Below are 17,756 nucleotides of genomic sequence, written 5' to 3'. Positions count from 1 at the left end.
AATAGGCTGAGCTAATAAAAATTATATTTGTTACAATCCAAATAGATTAACCGGCCTTAAGGGCTTAGCTATGTATCACAGTTTTCAATTTTCTTATAATTAAATTAACATAAAACAGACTTGACAAATAAATGACTGTATCAGAAACAGTTAAGCTCTATTTAACCAAAGTAACTGTTCTATTTACATATACATAGCAACCTGTGTCTATTTTGGGAGCTATAAGAAGCCTATCTAGTTAGAAAATCCTTGGGTGCCCAGAATCTGCTAACAGTCTTGGTCCCAGCCTTTCTGTGAACAGCACATAGTCTAAATGATAGATTTTGTGGTTTAGCTCGTGCAGTCCCTGTTGGTTCCCTCTAAATCAGATGCCTCCTCTGATGCCCTGCCACACCTAAGCCATGGCCTCGAAAGGCTGCATATGCAGAGGTCAGCTTTATTCACTGAGTAGCCCTTTTGACTATTTCAGTGGGATTACTTATAGATCATAGAATTGTTTAGGTTGGAAAAGTCCTTTAAGGTCACCAAGTCCAACCATTAACCCAGCACTGCCAAGTGAATCCACTGAACCATGTCCCTAAGCACTGCATCTACATGTCCTTTAAATACCTCCAGGGACGGCGACACAACCACCTCCCTGGGTAGCCTGTTCCAATGCTTGACAACCCTTTCAGTGAAGAAATTTTTCCTAACGCACAATCTAAACCTCCCCTGGAGCAGCTTGAGGCCATTTCCTTTTGTCCTGTCACTTGTTCCTTAGGAGAAGAGACCGACCCCCACCTGCCCACAGCCTCCTTTCAGGCAGTTGTAAGAGAGCAATAAGGTCTCCCCTGAGCCTCCTTTTCTCCAGGCTAAACAACCCCATAGAGAAGAGGGTTTAAGAAGCTAAGCACATGTGTAAATCTGCAGGACAGTAGTTGTAGTCTCTTCACCACATTTTCCTCATCCACCCATACATTTGCTACCCACATATCTAAGCTGAAATAAGGTCTCTGGTAACATTGCTTGGATAACAGCAGGCTAACTCTTCTAATAGTTCTAGCAGTTCATTAATGAAGGCTGCATGATTTATTCAGCAGCACTGACCTTCCTAAAAACACCCTGGCTCTCCATAAACTATGTCTCTACCTATTAGCTTTCTGGCCTTCTTTTCCGTCTCTTCCATTCCACTGTAAATCTTGAAACCATACTACTCAGAGCCTTAATTTTCACCACGTCTGGTACTTACCCTTAGAAAGAAAGAAAGAGATACAGATATCACTCCAGCTTATAGCCTCTGTTGTCACCCCTTTGGAGGAAAGAACACAGACAAAACCTTAGTGGTTGGCAAGGGCACAAATATGAGACAGTGGATCAAAATAGTAATTTTCCCTCGTTTCACTTGGGAGTGTGTTTGTGTGGATGGCTGGGGAAAGTTTTCCCTTGAGGAGGGTAGTTGGAAAGCTTTTCACAGAAGATTTGTTTCCCTTTCTGGTGGGCATATTAAAAGCATAGCACGACCTGGCATCAATGAAAGAGTTTACAGAGACCTTACCAGGTGTCTGCGATATCAGATGTGTTGGATGTGGTCATGTTTTTTGAGAGCTTTTTGCATCACACTTTCACATAGCAAGTGAAATAATGAAATTGATGTGTAACCTGGTTTTGCAAAAGCTTTGAAACTCTAGCTGCTACGCTGTGATGTGTGTGTGGCTTGGCAAATGGTGAAGAGAATAGTTTCCACTTTCCATAAAGCCATGCAAAATCCACTTAAGTTTCTTAGGGCTTTGTGCTATAATTAACCATTCTGAGAGTGCTATTGTCTGAGGACTGTGCCTTTAAGCCCTTTCTCCTCCCTGTAGGACCTCACTCAGAGCAGAGGAGTGCAAATGGAGTGGAGATCAGCGAGCCGGATACTTACATCCTCCTTTTGCCACCACTTTTCTGCTACCTATTTTATGAACGATGGGCTGCCTATTGAAGAAATAATCAGTATTGCACCTCAGGTATTCTCCCTAAATCACAAATGCGCTGCCTAGATCTAAGCTATAAATAACAATGTATATCAAAGAAGTTTGCTTTTAAAAGAAAGAAAAAGAGAAATGGATACTATTTTTAAATGCAGCCCTAGAATCAGGTGGCTTCATGCTGTTAGGATAAGGAGCTGAGTGGCACTGGCTGAGAAGGAGGTCTAAGCAGCAGCATAATGTCCTCTCCCTGCAGCTGGCCCAGTAATCAGGAACCTGTGCTCCAACGGGTGGGAGGGGAGCAAGGTGATGATTATTGTTTTACCTTAGGCTTCCTCTGGGGAATTAACTGAGCTCTTGAAATTCAGTTCTCCAGAGTGTAGTCCTCATGGCCTTGCCTTGTGCAGGCTTGTAATAGCCTTTCCGCACAACTCCTGCAAGGGCTGATGGCAAGAAATAGGGCCAGAGGTGTTCAAACTCAACTCTGAAAGGAGACCAGGTGGCCCTAACCAAAGCCCATGGTCCCACAAGCTATGGGTAACCCAGGATCAGCCTGGAGCAGAGCAGACACTTGGTCCTGTGAGGCAGGGGGTTGACAGCACAGCTTCCTTAGCTAAGACTCAAAGTGTGGTTTTCATCCTTTTTTCCCCCTTCTCTACAAGTAAGCTGTTCTGTCCTTGTGGGGTTTGGTTTTGGATTGCATTTAAACTATAGAAGATTTAGGGCAACTGGCAACTTAGGACACTGCAAGGGCTATTGCAGTATGGACCTCTTAAAAGACGTTTAATAACATTCATTCTTGCTTGCCAATATGGGATTTACAAGGCCAGGAGAAAAAGAAGAAGGAAAAAAAAAAAAAAAAAGGAAGGGGGGGGGAACGGGGTGGGGGGGGAACGGGGTGGGGGGAGGGTGCTGTGAAACAATATATCTTTTGTTCTTCTGCAAGCTTAAAGACTTTGCAAACTGTTAATTCTTTAGGACTTGGTAGGCGCTGTTCCCTTTACATGCTACCCAACACCTCCCTCTGAACTATCCCTGGTTCTCTGCCTTCCTTCACCTCTGGTGCAGCCCAACAGTATCTGGGTTAAAAGCAGAGCAGTATGGTATACACAAACTCAGAGCTGCTCAGTAGCTGTACTTTGACTTCTGAGGTATTCTGTATGCTTCCTTTTCCTCAGCTTTATGTATTAAAGCTTATTTTTAACTAAAGCTATGATCCTAAGCTTCTTCACAGCCTCAAATAAGCTGTGTGATTCATGTTTCAAAGCCTAATATTTTAGCCTCAAAAGCAGGATGAAATACTGTCATTTGAGTTTTTTAATGACTATGGACTAGTACATGCTTTTTCAGCCTTTCCTCAAAGGCTCTAAATTAGAATAAAACTAATTTCTACAGCACATGTAAGCCAATAAAAAGAGTATAGCAAGAGGAGGATATGGAGCCGGAAGCGAATACTATGGCACCGGGATTTGAGCTGAGTTTGTAGTGTATAATGATAAATTATGTACAAATATTATTACTATTATTATTATGTAGCATTATTCTGTGCCAGCACTCTTTGCAGCATGTCAGTCCAGAATGCAAAATTCTCGTTTTCCTCCCTTTTGCACAGTCTGAATAATGGAGCTTATTTTGTGCAAGTTTTGCCCCAGGGTTTCCCCTCTCTGACTGGCAGATGAATATGTGGTTATAGCCTTCCGCTCTGAGCCTGTGAAGCCACCCAGCTCCTCTGCTGTGATGCTTTCTGTAGCATAATACTCATGTGGAGCTTTACAACAGAGGGGACAAGTGGTCATGGAAGCTTAGCTGGTAATCCAAAGCCCCTTGAAACCAAAGGGCACTCTCCCGTTGGCCTCAGTGTGCTGCCAACGTGCTGCCAAATTCTACTCTGGGAGGTAGAGGAGAGGAAAAACCCATGTGAGAAATTTAGGGAGGATGCAAGAATGAGGGAAATGGGTCAGAGAAGCTGAAAGGAAAGGAAAAAGCAAAGTGGGAGTGAGAGATGGGTTTTAATAATAAGGGTCCTTGGGGAATAAATTGCAGTAAGCACTGAACAGCAAGAGTGAGGAGGTGGTCCTGCAGTGAGGATCTGTGAAAGGGATGGAGACCAACACGATGTTATCTCCATAAAGGAATGCAGATGAGACTTTTCTGCACGGACCTGGAGGCAGGAAAATGAAAAGTATTCCAGACTTCCCAAGGTAAATTGGAGGTTCAATCTGAGGCATCCCTTCCTGGGGATTTCTCTTTCTGTTCTTGTCTTTGTGGAGCAAATCAGGAGTTGCCTAATTACCTACCTCAGCATGGGCAGAGTTAAAGAAAGAGGCCTTATTGTCTGGTCTCTTATCTCCAAGAACCTGAATAATCAAATTTTGATGATGTAGCAGGCAAAGAACAAGACGCTATGCAGTGTAGTGTAGATATTTTTTCGTGGGCTGTCCCGAGGAAACAAATACTGCAGCCAAAAGAGTGGCAAAGAGCTGCTGTAGTCATTTAGTCACTTGACTCGTCCTTTTTATAAACAACCATGGAAAAACAGAATAGCTCTGTGCAGAAATGGCATCTAAAGTACATATATAGTCAATGACATTTGATTTGCAAAGGATGCCCCTTTGGAGTTCAAGGGGCAAACATGCACAGTCCTCTATCAAGGAAGAAAACAAATCAAAACGGTTGACCAGACTGTTTGGGTGTTCCTCGAGTTCTGCCAGTGCCATTCCTCTGATGTAACTGTGGTCTGCAAACCCACCATACCACACTTGGCATGTTGCTGGGGTGGTTGTAAGCAAAAACTGAGTTTTCCCAGGCTGTGTTGGTCATCAGGTTTCAATGATCACCAATAAAATCATAAACACTTTATACAACAGAGGCATTAAGGTCACAGTGACTTTTTTTTGGCAGTATAGCATGCTTTTAACTTTCTTTACCATGTTATAAAGAGATAGAAGTCACAGTTAATGAAGGATGAAAAGATCTAGAATGATTTTTTTTCAGTTGCATGAAAACATAAGCACATCTTGGTTACAAGGAAAGAAAAAGCTGTGTGAATTATTTACTATGAGAAATACAAAGAATAACACTGAGTAAAAATAATAAGTGCTATTCAAATGCAATAGAAGCCAGCAGAAGGCGGATACTTGCATTTAAAAACTTATTGTATTCATGGCTTCATTTATTTTGGTGGTGGTAGAATGTAAAGAACAAAATAAATCAGAACCAAAAATGGAAAAGATGGGATTAATATACAGCAGGGCTGTGAATGATTTGTTTCTCTTCCCACAATGCCCCTCTCCAGCTTATCTGAACACTTAGCTATGTTTATTTCCATAAAGAATGCATTTTATTCTGAAGGAAGCTAGGATGTGCTTTTTCAAATGAAGCAAAAACTTTATTAAAATTCAAAAGAAAAGTAAACAGAGATGATTTGGGAAGCTTTATTCATTTATTTGGGCAAACACTGCTAAAAACATTTAGGTGCACTGCGTGTTTAAAAAGTAATAAATAGCTATTGTGCTTACTTCATAAACTTGTCAGTGTCTTCATTTTATTTTCCTGAACAAACTGAATTTCTGTACTGCTCATCCCCAGCCAGTTAATAAATACATCACCCTAAAAAGTGCTGTGGTATTAAATTTACAGCAGATAAAATATGGATGAAGTTGCTGTGCTTCAGGTACGTCAACTGTGATTTAATATCTCTGACTACCCTTATGAGGAGTAAAAGATTACTCGGCTGCTCCAACAGCAAGATACTGACCTTTGCTCCCAAGTAACAGCCACTCAGCAAATAGTACCAAATGAAGAAGTAGAATAACATATAGATTTGCCATAAGAAAAAATTGATCTAAATCCATATATCAAATCTGCTGATCAGAGCTCTGCAGAAAAAGTACCTCGTAATCTTTAGTGTGGAATTGCAAAAACTTTCGGTGGAAAAGAAACAGTGAGGTTTATTTTAAAGTAAAAGATTTCTTGGGGCAAAAGGGTTCTATATGTGTGTGTGTGGTGTGTGGAGAGAGTCATATACGTGTATATATATATGCTGCCCCGAGACATCTTCAAGTACAAAAACATCCATGGATCTGTTAGATCATCAGCTAGTGATTTAGCAACCAGTCTTATCCCCATTTTCCATTTTTCTGTTAATTCTGTGAAAGAATGGATAAAAGTATAACATTGTCTCTGTAAATGAAGAAAAAAGTCCTCTGGGAAATCTTGTAACAGTCTGATTTAATTTGTATCTTTAAAAAAAGTTATATCTAAAGGTGATAAAAATCCCCAGGAAGAAATGTTTGTTAGCAAAGAAAATAAATTCTTGTGATTTACATTTTGCCTTCGAAAAAGGTGGGTGAGTGAAAGGGTGCTGCTCTGCACTTCAAAGCGAAAGCAAATGAAAAATTTTCAACAACAAAGGCAAAAAATGAAACAGACAAATCACTCTGCTGAGTACTTTTTAACCTATGGTGGCACATGTTAACAAAGCAACTGCTGTATATATAATAAGGATTGAAAAGGTAATCTTTAAATGTGGAAGTAAAATAAGAAATTTCCTTAATTAGTGCTAATTAGTCCTACTCAAGGAGGTAGAACTTGATTTACAGCACTAAAATCAGTATATTTATACCCGTATTAAACTTGCACAGATAAGATTTTCTCAAGCCATTAACAAATTATTTTAAAAACTTCTAACACCCATAATTTTAACATGATCTAATAATACTTATGCTTTTTATTCTGCCAGTTATGTTTATATTATACCTTGATATGATAAGTAATTTTTGAATCCAATGTGTTTGTGTCCTTACGAATGAAAGCCTTGTTCAATTCCCTGTTCTGTTCAAGATATTATTTTTAATAAGCAGAATCTCTTTCCTGAAGAGGTGATTTGATTAACGAGTCCAAGAAAAATAACATGAGATTTGTCTCAAATGTCTGCTGTGATTATATTATGAATAATAAACTATTACCCCTAAAGATTATCGATGCATTTTTGTGAAAGCTAGATTTCTTTCCAACTGAAACTTAGAAAATAATGTGATTTGAAAATGTGGAAGTGGTGACATTTGTTTCAAGATTTTGGTTGGAGTTTTCCTTTCAATTAAAGTACCCTCTTTGCTATTAAGATAGCACTTAATGGCTTGGTTGAACAAGAATGTGCATCCTGCCCATCCTAGCCCAGATGTTACTCATTCAAACAGACGTCAGCCCATAAACCTTTCTAAACAAGTGCTTTCTCCACTCTGATTGCACAAGGGATTTGGTTGGGCAAGATGACATTTTCTTGAGTGACAGATGCTCATGCTGCAGCAGTACCATGGACACTCATAATGTCCTTGCAGAGCAGCTGCTCCTTGAGGATTTTATACTGTTTTCTTTGTGTTTGTAATAATAAAGGGGGAAAAAATACCATTTGTACTTGAGGGGTTAAAAAACACACACAGCACTAAAAGCCAAGACTTACTAGCAGGACTGAAAGTCTCAGAAGCTGAAGATGTGCAGATACTGTGAACCTTTTAATGGCACATCACTTCAGACACCATAAAAGTATTTTATTGGGCATTCCTGCCCTGCCTGAACTGGTAGCAGAAGCGATCACAGGAGATGGAGGGAGGGAAAGAGGAAGTAGAAAGGATCATTGGCAGATAATCTGAGGGGCTAAATTTCTTGCAAAATAAGTGGGTTGTTTCTAAAATTTATGGATGGTTCCTAAATGTTAATTCTCTGCAACTGGACTTTTAACAAGCAAGAAGACATCAGATTTTTTTTAAATATGCATTTTTATCATAATAATAGAAATAATAAACAGTAACATCTGCTGTCAATTCATATTAGCCTGAACATTAGGAATTATCACTGAACAGTTATTAAAAATCCATTACAAAATGGATTTCAAATTAGTTTCAGAATAGACAACTTCAGGAAAACTGTTAGCACCCTAAAACAGGTAGGTAAGATCGAGCAGCATTTCTCAGCATCTTATTAATGTCTCTGGCCAGTAGTATTTCCCTAGTACAACCAACGCAGTGTCAGTGACATCATGCCATAGCCTATTACGGCATTCCTGAGCTCAGATGTCTGCAATATAAGCTCACTGAGCTGTTCCCTGCATGTCATGGAATATGACAGGCCACAAATATTCATAGAGCTCAGACGAATATTTTTCTCATTGCTAGTTGGGTGTCACTTCACACAGCTAACTCCCAGCCTCAAGCCCAGCCTATAACCAGCAGTTAAGACCCAGCCTGAGGTGCTCATATGCTGGTCGGTAGTGCTGGCAGGAGCAGAGGGTGGCATTTCACCTTGAAGTCCCATTTAAGAATATGAAAATGGGTGACTTTATGTTGAGAAACCTGTGCTATCTTGATGCCACAAGCAAGATATTTTTTGTTGGACTACCATGCTGAATTTGGCCCAGCCTAGTATGCACCCTCTCTCAAGAATGTCCAGATGAGATGAAAACCATCCCTGCTCTCTAGTGATCCTGTGGAAGAAGGCACTTAATGCTGAGAAAAAAAATTAAAGACAGCTAGAGGTAGCATAAATGTTAGCTGTTTGCCTAGGCAGGCCAAATTTAGGAGATATGACTTGCCATCTAGACCTGGCTGCTCATCGTGTCAAAGTCAGACTCAAGAGCCTCTGGCCAGGAGATGTAAAGTATTAATCGTTATGCTGGCGCCTTCAGTGAACTTGCCCTGTGGCTTGCAAACAAGGTTCAGTTTTCAAAACTATCAAGTGGGTGAACGAGCACTTTTTTTTAGAGAGGAAAGCTGATCTAAAAGATAAACAGAAAACATCTATCAAAGATGTTACTCTCAGAGTATGACATTTGATCCCTCTTAATATTGCTTGAGAGTATTCCAGAGAATACTCCTTGGAAGGGATAGTCTGAATCCAAAAGGCTCTACTAGCATACAGTTATTAAATAGATCAAGTCTAAACGTTTTAAAATCTGCACTTTTAATAGTGTTGTCCTGAAGAAATGGTGAATCTGGTATTGAAAATAGAGCATCAACATAGTTTTGTAGTTCTTAAAAGTTCCCTGCAGGACAGGGGGCAGAGGGTGAAGAGTTGAAGGTGGGAGAAAGAGGAGTTGGATTTTGTTTCTTTAGCAGTTACAAGAGAAACAGAGAGAAAATATGATGAACAGAAACCTGGAAATAAGACATGGGGGCTTGCAGGCATGTGGGAAGGTATTTAAGACTGCATTTACATGGAGGTGAAAAGAGCTGTGGATTAAGGAGGCAAAAATCAATTAAAAAATCTTCTGAGGGTTCAAGGGCATCTGAGGGGACAGCAGTCAGTAATGAAAAGCATGATACAGGCTGGAAAGGGCAAAAAGGAAGCATGGAAAATCTAGGCTTCTAAGAAGTAACATTGGGAGATGAGGGATGCAGTACCAGACATAATACAGGTTGGCTGAACCAAGGGAAAGCGCAAAAACCCTTTCAGGAGGTTGTAAACAGCATCTGAGGACTCAGACCTGCAGCAGGGGCTTTATTAGCAGAAAGCTTGCAGCATGCTTGCCAGCTCTGGGAGACCTGGCTGCAGCACAAGGACGTGGAGCCTCCTAATAAGCAGAGAGGGAGACTGCTAAGAAAAGCTCCTGGTTTTCCTTGTGCCTAGATTAGGTGTTTGGTGTGCTCTTCTTAGCCTAAAGCTGGTTCCCTGTCTAAGGACATCACAGCACAATGACACAGAAGGCTGAAGACTTAACCCAGATTTTATTCAGCGAGGATTGTTTGACAGCACAGTCTCCCCCGTGGCTGCGGCTGAGAACTGAGCTCTCCTCATGCAGCCATACGCTGAAGGGCTGATTCTGCAAGCTGCAGAGCACACCTGGGAACCCTTCAGCCCACCTGAGTTCAGTGGGGCTTGTGAGCACTCAAATCCTCACAGAAGTGATTGGCAGATGCCGGATGGTGTCCTTAGAGAATAAATGTTGCTGGATGTTCCTGCACCTCCTTATTAGTAGCAAATTATACCTGCAGCTGTCCAAGATTTTTTGACTCTGGCCCATCCCATTCTTAATCAATTCTTGATACGTGTGTGTGCAAGAGGTGAAAAAGCGTATTTGTTCCTTTCCTTTTGAATATTGGGCCAAGAGACAAAATCAAAGGGGGGGGGGGGGGTGGGCATGGAGTGGGAAGTAGAGGAAAGATTCACAAATATTCTTGCAAATAAAATCCATTTATCTACTCGGCTTCTTGCTAATTCACAAAGATCTAGTTAGATCTAGAGTAAGAATTTATTCACAGAAATGTTCACAGAAAAGCAGAGCAAATCCTACCATGAATAAATATTCATGAAAGTATTTGCACTGGGAGAGCTCCCTTGGCTATTCTAAAAGCCTCTTTTTTTTTTCTTTTTTTTTTTTCCCTATAGTGTGGCTGGAAAGGATAGAATTAAGTAGCTTCAAGAAGTGAAAAAATAACATAAAGTAGTAGTCAGAGAGAAGTGTATTTGCTGTTATTGCAGCCAGGAACAGTGAAGATGTTCACTGGGCAGATGACCTCTCCACTTTACAACCGGTTTGCCTTCAGTTGTGAGTCTGAAAACTGGTGGTTCAGGGAAACATGGCATAAGTAGCTTGTCTGCCAAAGTGGTGTTAAACAGACTGAAAGCTGGGGTATTATTCATTAGCTGTCCCAGTGCAAACTTTCCCTGGCCATGGAAGGGGGAGATGGGCAATTAGGAAGCCACCATTTAACTGATGCTGAGCTTTGTAGGTAGTAAATCTCCATAGGCTCTTTAAGTTACTGCTGGAGAAGGTGATGGGACAGTCATCCTAACAGGGACTGGGACACACATCTTCCCTGCCTTGCCATGGCTGCACCAGCAGTTACAGAGCCTCTTCTTTTTTTCCCTGACCTGGTAAAATTGAAGATTTTTGCCTGCGCAGTGGCTTGTGTCCAACACTGCCCTGGCTCAGGTTTACTTGTAACCTGAGGATTATGGGCTTCAAAACCTTTCAAGCGGAAGCGAGAAGTGATCCAGCAGAGCTGTTGCTGCTACCATCGCCATCCTCCTGTAGGAGCTCAGCTCTGGGGTGCTCTAATGGAGAAACAAGTTGTGCATAGCCACAAGAGGCACCTCAGGGTTACCTGCCTCTCCTTGACACGTACCTGCTCCCTAAGCATTGCCAGGCTCTGCTCAGCACCTTGAATACAGCCCACTGCTGTTTTCACCCTCTCATGGAAACTGAAGTGGCTGAAAAGACGATGCAAGTCCCTCTCAGCCACCTCAGCTACTGGCAGGGAAACCCCGGGGTGCTGCTGGTACCTTGAGCACTGGTAGCTCAACCTTTCTGCAGTCACCGATGAGGAGCTTGAACGCCATGTCACCTGGACAAGGGGAGACACGCTGGATGCCTGTGCATGCATCCAAGTCTGATAGTTACAACCTGGGACTGTGGCTCCAGGAAGAAAAAAACTCCTCTTTCACCTCAACAGATTCACACCTGCCTTGCTCTTATGCACAGAGTTAGTAGCGTTTTATACGTTAATGAAAAGGCCAGTTATATTTTTAGGTTCATTCTTAAAATGGAACTTTATAGAGAATTGAGAGAATTTTGTGGTCAAATATTTAAAAAACAACCAAGACTAGAAACATTACCAGTGTTGATCATATGTCTGGAAAGCTAACAGCACCCAATATACAATGTGGCACTTTGTCCTTTTGTTGTATATTTTCAGTAAAAACAACAAAACTGAGAACCAGTGCTTACTTGACTTTGTTAGCACTTTTATTTATTTATTTTCCTTCCAGTTTTTCACCCTTGATGTATCTCCTAAGACTGTGAGCAGGATACATAGTGCTTCATGTTCCGAGTGCTGAGGCCTATCTATCAAAAGCTGACTGGAGTGGGTGGTGAAATACAGTAGGAGGTGGCTAGCTACACAGTTGTACTATTAAATTACTGTCTGTCCAAGGAGAGTAATCTCTTGTTTCAGCAGCAGGTACTACTACCAGAGACTGTAAAAACCTCAAGCGCTCTGAAATAGGCTGTCATATGGAGCACCATAAATTACATCAGTCAAATATTCCATCATTCATCCACTCTGCGGTCTTACAGTGGGATGAATAGTCTGCTCAAGGGAGAAAAACAACCACCAACTTTCTGATTCCTTTTCTATTTACCTTCTGAGAGAGCTGTAGGGGCCACTTTCCCATGGGAAGTTTTAATTAGCCATAAAATATAATTTTCCATTTCCATAGCTGCAGGTCTCGGGGACCACACGGGTTGCTCCCCAAAGTGCAGCAGAGGTGCAGGATTATCTTTTTCTTGAACTGCAGCTATTGTTATCCACATTTTTATTAAGAAGTTTAAGACATGCAGCATCAACGACTTCCTTTTCATCTTTGTGGAACAGAACATTTGACAGTAAGTTAAAATCCTAAATAAAATATGAAAGCTGCCAGCACATGCCAGAAGTCTCTCAGAGAGCATATATGAAAAGTTGCTCCTAGAGATGCAAATGTCACTAATACCATATGAAAATTGCAAAAAGGTATATGAAAGTCACTAATGTGACATGAAAGAACAAAAGTCTTCAAATTATGTGAAAGTTGTTGTTCCGATATGTTACCCTTACTGTTCTAGTTACTTTCTATTCTATCTTATTAGCAACTTCCATTTCAAACAAATCTTTGATAAAAGTCTTATTAACAGTTTTCCCTAAGTATCAGAAAATTGTATTTCCAGTTGCACTGAGTGAAGCGTGACCTCATTAGCAGACTTTTGTATCGGTGCATGGCTTTTTTACTCCCTTTCCTTTGGAAAATACATGCATTCCTGCAGGCACACTCTCTTCTTGCTTTGTCTCTATGAAGGTATACACAGACTACAGTCCCCACGAAAGGTTAAGAGCAGCCTTAAAGTAGGTTTTTGGAACAGAGATTTCCATCACCTGTATGGTCTCAGTCCACATTGCTAGCTACAGAGCTGTTTAAAAATATCAATACCATGTTTAGGAAGAGCTATGGTCTTTAGGAAGCCCTATCTAAATAAGAACCTGAGCCCACACCAAGATGCCACATGTGTCTGAGTTTTCCTTCCAGGGGAGAGCTCTGGTGCAGGGTTTAATCCATATTTGAGCAGGGAGGGGGGTGCATTTTTACTAATCCTGTGCAGACAGTATTCAGTAAATCCCTACTTCTGCAATCAGAGATGAGTGTCCTTGTGGACTCCTTGAGTGACAGTGAGACCTCATGAATGCATAAGAACAGGGCAGCACGAAGCCAAGTTCAGGCTTGTTAGTACTTCAGAGCTATTTTTCTACAGACCAGTGCCTGTGGAAGTGTCAGAGCTGAAATGTTCTAGAACATGGACATAATAGACTTTGGGCTTTATGGGTCCACTGATTTGGAATATATTTTTATCAGCCAAGAGTGTTATTTCTTCTTTTGTTTTTGTAATCTTCTGTGAAGGTGACGAAATAACATTGCATTGCTAGCTCTAGCTGCTGAAGTCCTGTATTTCTCCCACGTAACTCATGCAAGCAAAACATCAGGTCAAGCATGCTATGAGAGGGTCAGGATGCTAACAGGAGATGAAAACATGAATAAATGACAAACATTTGTGGTACAGATTTCCTGGCTCCATATGTAGGCCAGACCTGACCTCTGCAGACTGGGAGGGGGTGGGTGTTTGCCCCCCACAATGCAGTACTTGGTCTGTATGATGAGCTTGAAAAAAAACTACCTTTCACAAGTGAAATGGCCGTTGAATACTATGTGATAAAGCCCTGTCCCAAGATGCATCAAAACAAGTCATTGAGTGACATTACACATTGCATCCTATTAACAGCTTCCCCTTATATTTGTTTTTGATAGTGGGGAACTGCAATTAAACACTATAAATGCACTAGTTACATATCACGTGACTGTTCCTAAGCAAGAACCTGTAATTTGCCCCCAACAGTCCCTTCTCCTTTGACTTTTGGTCAGAAGATAATGCAGTTTGTACATTTAATAACAGTTTGGATATACTGCTGTGGTGGGTTAACCCTGGCTGGATGCCAGGTGCCCTCCAAAGCTGCTCTATCGCTCCCCTCCTCAGCTGGGCCGGGGGAAGAAAATAGAATGAAAAGCTCGCGGGCCGAGGTAAGGACAGGGAGCAATCGCTCACCAATTACCGTCACGGGCAAAACAGACGCAACTTGGGGAAATTAGTTTAATTTATTACCAGTCAAATCAGAGAAGGGTAGTAAGAAAATAAAACCAAATCTTAAAATGCCTTCCCCCCACCGCTCCCCTCTTCCCGGGCTCGACTTCGCTCCCCCCCGCCGCGGGCCGGACGGTGCTGGGGCTGGGGGGTCCCTCAGGCGGTCCCTGCCGCTCCTGCCCCCCGGGGGAGGCTCCCCACACTCTGCCCTGCTCCAGCCCGGGGTCCCTCCCCCGGGAGCGGCTCCTCCGCGACCTTCCCCCGCGGGAGCCCTTCCCCCGGGCTGCAGCTCTTCACGCACCGCCCCGGCCGGGCCCCCCCGCGGTGCCGCCCTTCAGGCCCAGCCGGCTCCAGCCCGGGCCCCCCGCGGGGTCACAGGCCCCGAACCCGCCCCGGCCCGGGCTCCCCCCCGCGGGGCCACAGGCCCTGCCAGGAGCCGCTCCGGCCGGGCTGCCCGCGGGTCGCAGCCTCCCTCGGGCACCCCCTGCCCCGGCCTGGGGTCCCCCGCGGGCTGCGGGGGGGGATCTGCTCCCCCGTTCGCCGCCATGGGCCGGGGGCACGGCCTGCCCCAGCGGGGGCTTCGCCAGGGGCTGCCGGGGCATCTCTGCTGGGCGCCTGGAGCCCCCCCTGCCCCTCCTGCCCGGCCGGGGGGCTGCAGGGTGCTGCGCTCACACCTCCTCGCCCCTCTCTCCGGCTGGGGTTGGCTTTCCCACTTTTTAAACACGCTGTCCCAGAGGCGCTGCCACCATCACTGCTGGGCTCGGCCTTGGCCGGCGGCGGGTCCATCTGGGGATGTCAGACACAGGGGGAGCTTCTGGAAGCTTCTCACAGAAGCCACCCCTGTAGCCCCCCCACTACCAAAACCTTGCCATGCAAACCCAATACAATTGCTAAAAGATGAAATTATTGTAACACTGTGTATTTAAAAAAAAAAAAAGGGCAAAAAAAACCAAAAAAAAAAAACTTTGAAGCTAATAATCAAAAGATTAGAGAAAGGATATCTTTTAATTAATTTCAAACCCTGGATTGAGTATTAAATAGAAACATGAAAGAAAGATTTTCAATTGGAAGGGCTGGTAACTGAAGAGTCTCCACTCTCTTGAGGATTACCATTTAATTTTAAACATTGATTTAAAATAAATGATGGCACAGTCCCCAAGGAAAGATGTATTTCAGTTGTAAACATAAGAGTGATGTATAATAAATGAAATATATAACATTCTCCTTGAGGAGTTTTTTACTTTATTGTGCAATCATGCTATGGGAATTATTTATACCCTTTTAACTTGAGTCTCAGACAAAAGCTATCAGGTATCTTTCTGTAATCAGCTTTTCCTTTATTTATATGCCTGTATTTACATTTTTGAAAATTTGTCTGTGATATCAGTTCTTCTGTCACCAATACTTGTGAGGGCATGTGATAGATGGGAAAGGTTTACTCTGGATTATCATCGGAATGCCAAGGCTCTCATACCAGTCCTGACCAAATACCTCACCTTATAGAAAGCCTTATAGTTCCCCACCACACAGCCAGTTTTCTCACTTACCTCATCATAGCCCATACAGACTTTTTCATTCACAACTGTGTTTGTCAGCTCTTCACTCCATTGCAGTCCTCTCATTTTCCAATTTCTCCTTCCTAAATATTAAGATGTATTGTACCCTAGTTCTAGGAGAAGCAGCTTTTCTGCTTCATTTGGTTTATGTCCTGTCAGCATCTAGGTGAACACAATAATTATGAATAGTTGTTTCAGTACTTCTAGGGAGTCTGTTTTTTTCTAGGTGTTCCCATTCCACTATATTTTCTCTTTACTTTTTTTTAAGGGAAAAAAAAAGTGATGGTGAAGTTTATTGGGCAAAAGTTTGGCTTAAGCAATTTTCTTTTTAGGGAAAACATATGCCCTATCAACTCAGGTCTGGAGATCTGTTTCTAAGGTTTTAGAGCTTACATTAATCCAGCTAAAGGACAAAGACATGTTCAATGACCTAGCTGTCCAGTCAAGACTCCATCTCCTGATCTTCTAAATCTCACTTTTCCTGAGAATTCCTTCATGCTCAGTGTGAAAAGAAAAGCACTCCCCAAGATGGCTGAGGCACAGCTCAGGAGGCACTTTGAAAACCAGAACAGGTAATTCTTAGTGGGGCCTGATGGTTCCTGCATTTTGTAGGAGACCTATCCAGTAAAGTGTGAATGTACATTCAGCTGGACGATGTCTTTCAACAATTCTTGCTTCCCCTGCCTTTTTTTGTAAAAGTTCAGTATTTGCTGTTTTCAGAGGGCAACTACTTATTTTTTGTCATTGTTTGGATACCACGCCATCCTGTTGTCCTTATAGAGCATTTTTGGATCACAAGTGCATTGTAACTACATTTAATTTGACACTGTGCAATGGAAGATGAGTAAAGAGACAGGAGATGGAGCATATTTCCTAATTAATTCCAATATTAATAAAATAATTGTAGTTGTGACATATTACTCAAGGATTAGTCATATCTTGCCATGAAAATTCTTTTGCACGCAAAGCCACATGTGGAGAGTCGCTTTCTTTGTCATCCTGCAAATTGGGCTTTTGGGTACTTGGCAGTTTTGGTTATATGGAGTTCTCAGTGGAGCTAATAATGTGGACAAAATGGAAACTCCTTACTCTGTTCTCCACATTCAGACCACTAGACAGCAGTATTTTTCATAGTAAAATGTGTTGCTGTGTGAAATATTGAGACCATTAGAGCAATAATATCTTCACTGAATGTGTGGGTAGAAGTCAGTGGAGTACAGGTGGTAGACCCTTAATGTTTACCTATCTGAAGACTGTAGCACTCAAGGAAGTAAAACGTTGCTTTTGAGGAAGCTTTTACTGACCTGCTTTTTCAGATTTTTCTGCTGACTTGGTGTCGGTTGTGTTGGCAGAGCTACTGCCTCAAAAATGAGACGCTCTCTACATACAAAGCCTTCAGCACTCAGCACAAACTGGGAGATGCTCTCTCTCCCAGCTTTGTTTCTAATAATCTGAGGGGAGAAAAGAGTTGTATTTTTTATGTCCTTCCCTTGGGTGGCGTTTCAAACAAGTGCACCAACACCTGCCATTCCAAATCAGTAGGTTTGTTGTGTTTGAATGAGCCAGCTTCTTGGATTGATGATGAGGTCAATCAATTGACCAAGGATCATGTGTGGACCTGAGGTCTCATCTTGGTGGAAGAATCCCAGCTTTCAGCTCCTTCTGTAAGAACTGGATGAAGTATTGCTGATTAGTTTATCAGATCTAGACCTAGCCTCAGGGAGAAAGAACCTCCCGTCTCTTCTTTTCCAAAGGTGAATCAAAACCTTTAAAAATTGGTCAGGCAGCCAAACCTTGCCTCTCAGAGTGAGTGCCCTCCATCTTCCACTGGACCCTCTCTACCCAAGAGCTGGATATGGTCTCAGGCACTACTGGCCTTCAGAGAGGTAGGATGTGCCAGTAAGTTAACCTGAGGCAGATGAAGAAAGCAGGCTCGCCTGTATTTGCCAAATGCACCTCTTTGTGAACGCTAGAAGTTGGCAGATTTCTATTTGAAAGTCCATTCAGAGAAGATACAGAAATATGAATCTCTTTTCCCAGTCGTGTTTCTGAAGGGACAGAGTCCCCGGCCCAGCACCACTGAAAACCAGA

This window comes from Falco biarmicus, chromosome 2 (assembly GCF_023638135.1).
Source record: "Falco biarmicus isolate bFalBia1 chromosome 2, bFalBia1.pri, whole genome shotgun sequence".
NCBI lineage: Eukaryota > Metazoa > Chordata > Aves > Falconiformes > Falconidae > Falco > Falco biarmicus.
This window is presented reverse-complemented; position numbering follows the sequence as displayed.